The sequence below is a fragment of the Chrysochloris asiatica genome, unplaced genomic scaffold (assembly GCF_000296735.1).
Source record: "Chrysochloris asiatica unplaced genomic scaffold, ChrAsi1.0 scaffold00167, whole genome shotgun sequence".
NCBI classification, from domain to species: Eukaryota; Metazoa; Chordata; class Mammalia; order Afrosoricida; family Chrysochloridae; genus Chrysochloris; species Chrysochloris asiatica.
This window is the reverse complement of record NW_006408685.1, coordinates 1,912,929-1,920,466: the sequence shown is the minus strand read 5'-3', so window position 1 is coordinate 1,920,466 and position 7,538 is coordinate 1,912,929.

The following is a 7,538-nucleotide window of genomic DNA, read 5'->3' as shown; positions in this document are numbered from 1 at the left end:
ACACAGATACAAACATACACAGATTAGTCAAAACTTATCCACATTCTGATTATGTTAAGATATCAGTTGGCTACACTGTCCAGTTGGTTACACTGTATAATCAGTGATTTCCATTCAAGGTCACTGTTGTGCACATATGGATGTGTTGCATCAGTTCATTTGTAACTGCCGCACTTGTGATTTGCACAAAATATTAGTGTGCAGTGGTATGTTTTCTGTGGACTGAGGGTGTGCCTGGTGCTGATATTTATTGAAGACTTTGTGCACAGTGTGAAGAAAGTGTTTTGTCATGAAGAAGTATGTGTGAATGGATAGAGAAGTTATGGGAAATTTGCACAAATGGTAGCATGAAGTAAGAGCCAGAGGCCTACTCAAATCCGCTTCTGATGAAAACATTGAACCTGAACGTGAAATAAGTCTGTTGAATAGACAAGTGCCAGTGGATTATATAACAAATCATTAGCAAATCAGCCATGGCTGTGATTAAGAAAGAATCCATTATAGACTTGGATTTTGGAAAGTTTGTACAAAATGTGTACTGAAACAACTCATGGGATAACATAAACAGACAAATTTGGGTACCTGAAAATGAAATTTGGATTGATACTCGATGGAAGGTAAAAGTTTCTTTAAAATATCATTACTGTTTATGAGACATGGATTCATCACTATGTGCCTAAAAAAAAAATGGTGGAGTATATGGAATGGCAATATCCTCAATCACTGAGCAAGACAAGGTTCAAAAGTAAAGCATCAGCTGGAAAATGGCTGCTTTCAGTTTTCTGGGATTCTCAAAGGCCAGTATGGGAACACTATCAGGAAAAAGATTTAACAATTAACAGTGTTCATTACAGTGAAATTTTCACTGAAGAGATGAAGTTTAAACTTCTAATAAAACGTAGAGGACTGCTATCCAAAGGCATTGTGATCGTCCTTAACCATGCATGTCTGCACACATTTCCCCATACTTTTGAAATTGCAAAAAACTTGTTTTTTTAGGTTTTAAAGCATATACATGGTACTCCTGATCATTCATGACTCACAGATCAGACTGAAATCATTTTTTAGTAAGGGAATATGAAAACTTGTTGACATATGGACAAGATGTACTGAATATCAAGGAGATTATGTCAAAACATGATATATTTGTCTTTTCTGAAAGTTCAATAAAATAAATTCTATCTGCAGAGTGCAGATAAATTTTGACGCACACTTGTGTATGTGTGAATATAAATAAACATTGGGAGTTCTGGTAGCATAGTCATTTGTGAGCTGAGATGCTAACCAAAAGATAGGCAGTTTGAATCTACCAGCCACTCCATGGGGCTTTCTGATCCTGCAAAGATTTATAGCTTTGGGGACCTTATGAAGTGTCGCTGGGAGTTGGAACAGACTCCATGGTATATTATCACCACCACCATATGTATAGTCACTATGAGTTAGCAGTTGTTTGAGCAGAACAAGGGAACACCGAATGGTTTAAAATTAAGAAAGTTGTGTACTAGGGTTGTATCCTTGCACGATACTTACTCAATCTACATATTGAAGACCATAGAAGAATTTATGCATTTTAGCTATAGTGTTGGAGGAGAATATTGAATGTACCATGGACTGCCAAAAGACAAACAGATGTGTGTTGGAAAAAATACAGCTAATGTGTTCCTTGGAAGCCAGAATGGCTAGACTTTTTCTCTCATACTTCGGATATATTGTCAGAAGGGACTAGTCACTGGAGAAGGATAACATATTTGGTAAAGTGGAAAGTCGGCGAGAAGAGGAAGACCCCCAATGAGATGGATTGGCACTGTGGCAGTAGCAATGGTCTCAGGCATAGCAATTATTGTGAGGTTGGCAAGGACTGGGCAGTGTTTTGTTCTGTGGTACATATGGTCACTAAGAGTTGGTACCAACTTGATGGCACCTAAAAATAACAGTGTCAACAAATGAGTAGGAACTGATTTAACTGCATTTAACAACAACATATATGTGTATATATATGGACATATTGTCAGGAGAGAACAGTCGCCGGAGAAGGATGTCATGCTGGGTAAGATGGAGGGTCAGAGAAAAAGAGGAAGACCCCCAACGAGATGGATCAGCCAGGTGGCATCATTGATGGCGTCGAGTGACAGCGGTGGTGGGGTTGGCCCAGGATCAGACATTGTTTCGTTCTGTTGTGCATGGGGTCACTATGAGTCGGTTCCGACATATATACATATATATATATATATCCATGACTCATCTGTCAGTTTATCATACTGTGTTGGCTTACATGTTGCTGTGATGTTGTAAGATGTGCCACAAGTATTTTAAAAACCAGCAGCGTCAGCCATGGTGGACAGATATAAGCTGAGCTTCCAGACTACTAAGATAGACTAGGAAGAAGGAAAGGAAAACTACTTCTGAATGTTTATCTACTGAAAATTTCATGAATAGCAATGGAACACTGTCAGATACCACCAGAGTATTGAATATTGAAACAGTATGAATAGCACCAGAATATTACCAGATATATTTCCAGAAGATAAATGTCTCAGGTTGTAAGTCACTCAAAATATGAGAAGGGAAGTCCTGTGGTACATAAAGTGACATGAGTGGAGTAAGCATTCATGAGTTTTATTTACTGATGGAGCACAACTCAAAATAAGAAGGAACCATTTGTAAACATACATTACTATTTAGAACATGAAATGTATAAAGCATAAATTTGGGAAAACTGAAAGTTGCAAAAACAATGTAATGTGACATATGAAAATCGATATCCTAGGCATTAGTAAACTGAAATGGATTGGTATTGACCATTGTGAGTCTGGCAATCATACTGTTTAATATGCTGGGAATTGCAAACTGAAGAGGAATGATGCGGCATTCATAATCAAAAAAAAAAGTTTCAAGATCTATCTTGAAATTAATTTTGTCTGTTATATGATAATATCCATACACTTACAAAGAAGACCTATTCTTCAAATTTATGCACCAGCCACTAAAGATAACGATAATTAAATGGAAGAATTCTACAAGCTTCTTTAGTCTGAAATTGATCAAACATGTATTCAAGATATATGGATAATTATTGATTGTTGAAATGCAAAGGTGGGAAACAAAGCAGAAGGATCAATAGTTGGAAAATATGGCCTTGGTGATAAAAATGCTTGGGATCACATGATAGAATTTTGCAAGACCAATGACTTCTTCATTGGAAACACAATAAAAAAAAAAAACCTCTATATTTTGAAATGAGTGAAGTTTTACAGAGCAGATCATCAGTTTTAAATTAAACAAATAATATCCTTTGCTTCATTACATAGTTTCAATCCCCTCCATGTAGCAACAGTTAACAGCATTTACCTCTATTCACTTTAACCACTGCAATCCTCCCAGTGTCTCCTGCCAACCCCATCTTTCCTCTTCTAACCTGCCTCCAGTTGTATGTATACTGTCTGATCCATCACCCATGTCAATGCATTTTTATGTGCTAGTGTATGAATCATTTCAGCTTCCCCCACACACACAAAAATAAATCATAGATAGATTCTTTTATCAAGAATACCCCCTTTTTTATGTTAAAAAAAAAAAAGCCATGCAGGAATCGTTTAAACAACCAAAGGGCACATTATGGAAGCCCTCTGGCCACCTGCACACAACTTTTCTCTTTCCAAGAGTCTAGAGTCCTCAGATGCTCAATGTCTCCATGCCATCACCTCTGCCTCCATCTCTGGTGTCATTGCTTCTCTGGTTAGGGTCCCACATTATGCTCATGCATAATGATGGTCCTAGGTTCTTCTGTTCCTGGAATGTAAGATTAACTATTCCAACCTTTATGTTGCAAAACTTCTACCTTTACTATTGTGTGTGACAAGTCACAATTAGTCATGTTAACAATTACTCACTATTGTCTAGACAAGATAACTATTCAGTAAGGATTCCACCTTCCCTCACATCCTCTGAAACTAAACTAAATTCTTGAAAGTTTGTAAGCTAGCCACTTGGTGCCTTTATAGTCTCTCTCCCCTCCATTTCAATTTGCCCATGTTCAAGTTGCCTATCTCTATTAAACCTGTGTACAGAGGGAATAAAATTTAATCCTTGATGTAAAGACTCCTTCCCTCTACACTGGTATTTTGAGCTACTACAACAATAAGTATAGGCCAAATTCACAAAATTGTGGCATTTTACACTTACTTCTTTTATCAAATTTCTTTCTCTTTCTCTAGTTGACTTCAGATCATCAAGTCATCAAAGCTAGTTCAAGTGGATACTATATGCAAGTTTGGGCATTTTTGCATATCTCCCTTCATTTCATATCAACTGGATGCATCACTCTCATCTCTAGCCCTCGATGGAAAGGGTCCTTATCCATGGGTTCAGGAGTCCCCAAGTATCCCAAAACTTCAGACCAACCAACCTTTCTTTCATCTTCTCTCTCTCACCTCAAGGTCGACAGGAGTTTATGGACCATGGTCGAACTCAGTTCATATCTTCATTGCTGCCTTTCCCCCACTTCCAGTATGATTGCTAGCAAGCTTACATGCCTGCTCATGTGTTCCCTTTGAGTTTCAGTCTTGGAGGGAGGTTTGTCTTGAAGGGGCTTGAATGCTTGCCTTGATAGCACTCTGGTGAACAGCTTGCTTATTCTTGTAATAGCCAAACAGACTGCCATGTTTGTTTTGATTTGTCCAGCTTGTCTTTCTTTCAAGAAGTATCTTCTATTTCTCTAGTCGCTCTGGGCTCATCTGAATGTTCTTTTAAGTGGAAATGTCCCACCTCAGGAGCTTCTGGATGGGGCTCAGAATTCCACCTAAGGTCCTATACACTACAAAGGCTCCCCAAGAAGCCAATTTCACTGGACAGGTTCAAGAAAAACTTTTTGGTATTCCAGTCAGTTATAAGCTGAAGATGGGCTTATAAGCTTTCTGTAATCATGTTTCCTGGTATTCCTTTCTATCCCACACAAGTGTCTATTTTTCACTAGTAGTCAAGGGAAATCAATATACATAAGACAGTTAACCATCTTAACATTATTTCCCCACTTTTACCCATTTAGGCTATGCCTCGATCCCTGCATCCCAGAATCTTGCAGTTCCAAGGTTGAGCATACATCATTATTAACGTCTGTCTCATTTAGCCCATGTAAACCTGTGTAAATGTTCCCCTAAGTACCTTGCTCTTCCACTCTCTTCCCTTTTCTTGTATACTGCCCTCCCTTTCCTAGAAAATTGGCCTCCCCAACCTCAAACTATTATATGAATAGTCCCTTAACTCTGCTATACTATCTGCTCCCTACCACCCCTGGGAACCAACAAAGATTTTTTTTTTTTTTCATTTTATTATGAATACTTTCTATAAAACCTTTACAATAATGGTCTTATGTAATATTTGCCCTTTTGTGACTGACAGATTTCATTCAGCATAATGTCCTCAAGGTTGATCCATATTGTACAGTGGTTTACAGTTTCTTTGCTATTCTTCAAGGTAGCACAGTATTCCATTGTGTTTATGTACCAAAGTTTGTTTATCCATTCTTCCATTGATAGGAACTAAGGCTGTCTCCATCTTTTTGCTATGTGAGTAGTGCTTTGATAAACATTACTATGCATATATATATACTCGTGTTCTGGCTCATATTTCTTGTGTATATATACCAAGTAGAGGAATTGGTGGACCATGAGTTATTTCTATTTCCAACTTTCTGAGGAATTGCCATACCATGTTCCAAAGTGGTTCACATTCCCACCAGCAATGTAGGAGGGTTCCAGTCTCTCCACATCCTCATCAGCATTTATTGTCTTGTGCTTTTTTGAACTTCACTATTATTGCTAGTGTGAAATGATATCTCATTGCAGTTTTTATTTGCATCTCTGTATTGTCAGGAGAAGAATATCATGTTTGGTAAGGTGGAGAGTCAGAGAAAATGAAGAAGACCCCAGCAAGATGGATTGGCAAAGTGGCAGCATCAATCGGCTCAAGCATGGCAACAATTGTGAGGTTGGCCCAGGACTGGGCAGTGTTTTGCTTTGTTGTGCATAGGGTCACTATGAGTCAATACTGATTTGATGGCACCTAACAACAACAACAACAAATGGCTAATGATCATGGACATTTCTCCATATGTTTGTTGACTTCCTTAATGTCTTCCTTTGTGAAGTGTCTGTTCATTTCCTGTGCCCATTTTTTAACTGGGATATTTGTCTTTTTCTTGTAGAGGTGTTGTAGTTTCCTGTATATTTTAGAAATTAGTCCTTTGTCTCATATGTCATTGCAAATTTCCCCCGCCCCCAATTTTCTGGACTCCGTTTTTACTCTTTTGGTGAAGTTTTTTTGGTGCACATAAGTTTCTGATTTTTAGTATGTCCCAATCATCTATTTTGTCTTCTTTTGTTTGTGCAATTTTTGAAATGCTTTATAGTCTGTGTGCCCTGTATTAGAGCCCTTAAATTTGTCCCTATTTTTCATTGATGACTATTATAATTCTGGGATTCACATTTAGGTCTTCAATACATGTTGAGTTGGTTTTTGTATGTGGTGTGAGATAAAGTTCTTGTTTCATTCTTTTGTATATCAATTTCCAGTTTTGCCAACACCATCTGTTGAAGAGATTATCTCCTCCCCATTCAATATACTCTGGCTCAAAGATCAGTTGGGTGTATGTGGATGGGTTCATTTTTGGATTCTTGATTATGCTCCATTGATCTATGTATCTTTCATCGTACCGGTATCAGGCTGTTTTGACCACTGCAGCCATGTAGTAAATTTGGAAAACAGTGAGTGAGAGGCCTCCAACTTTGTTCTTCCTAAGCAGTTTATCTGGGGTGTCTTTTCTTATCTTTTTTTCCATCTCTTTAAAGTATGTCATTGGACTCTGGATTGGGATTGCATTATATGTGTATGTTGCTTTGGGTAGTATTGATAGGTTCGCAATGTTAAGTCTTCCTATTCAAGAACATAATATATTCTTCCATTTTTGTAAATATCTTTTGGTTTCCTGTAGCAGTGGCGATTTGCAATGTTCTTTGTTTAGGTCCTTTGTTTTCTGGTTAGATTTATTCCTAAACATTTCATCCTTTGGATGGCTATTGTAAATGGTATTGCTTTCCTAATTTCCTTTTCAATGCTGTCATTGTTAACATAGAGGAATCCGACTAATTTTTTATATATTGATCTTGTAACTTGCTACTTTGCTGAATCTTCCAATGAGTTCTAGCAGAGTTGGTTTTTTGTTTTATTTTGTTTTTGTTTTTGAGTATTGGGGTTTTCTATGTATAGAATCAGATCATCTGTAAATAGGGAGTGTTTTACTTCTTCTTTGCCAATTTGGTTGCCTTATACCTCTAGCTAAGGCTTTCAACACATTATTGAATAGGAGTGGTGGTGATAAAGGGTGTCCTTGCCTGGTTCCTGTTTGCAAGGAGAAAACTTTCAGTTTCTCTCCATTGTGTGTGATGTTGGCAGATGGCTTTGTATATATACTTTTTATTAAAAAATATTTTATTGTGAATTATGTGATAGTTTACATGGGAGAACATTGGTTTTACATTCAT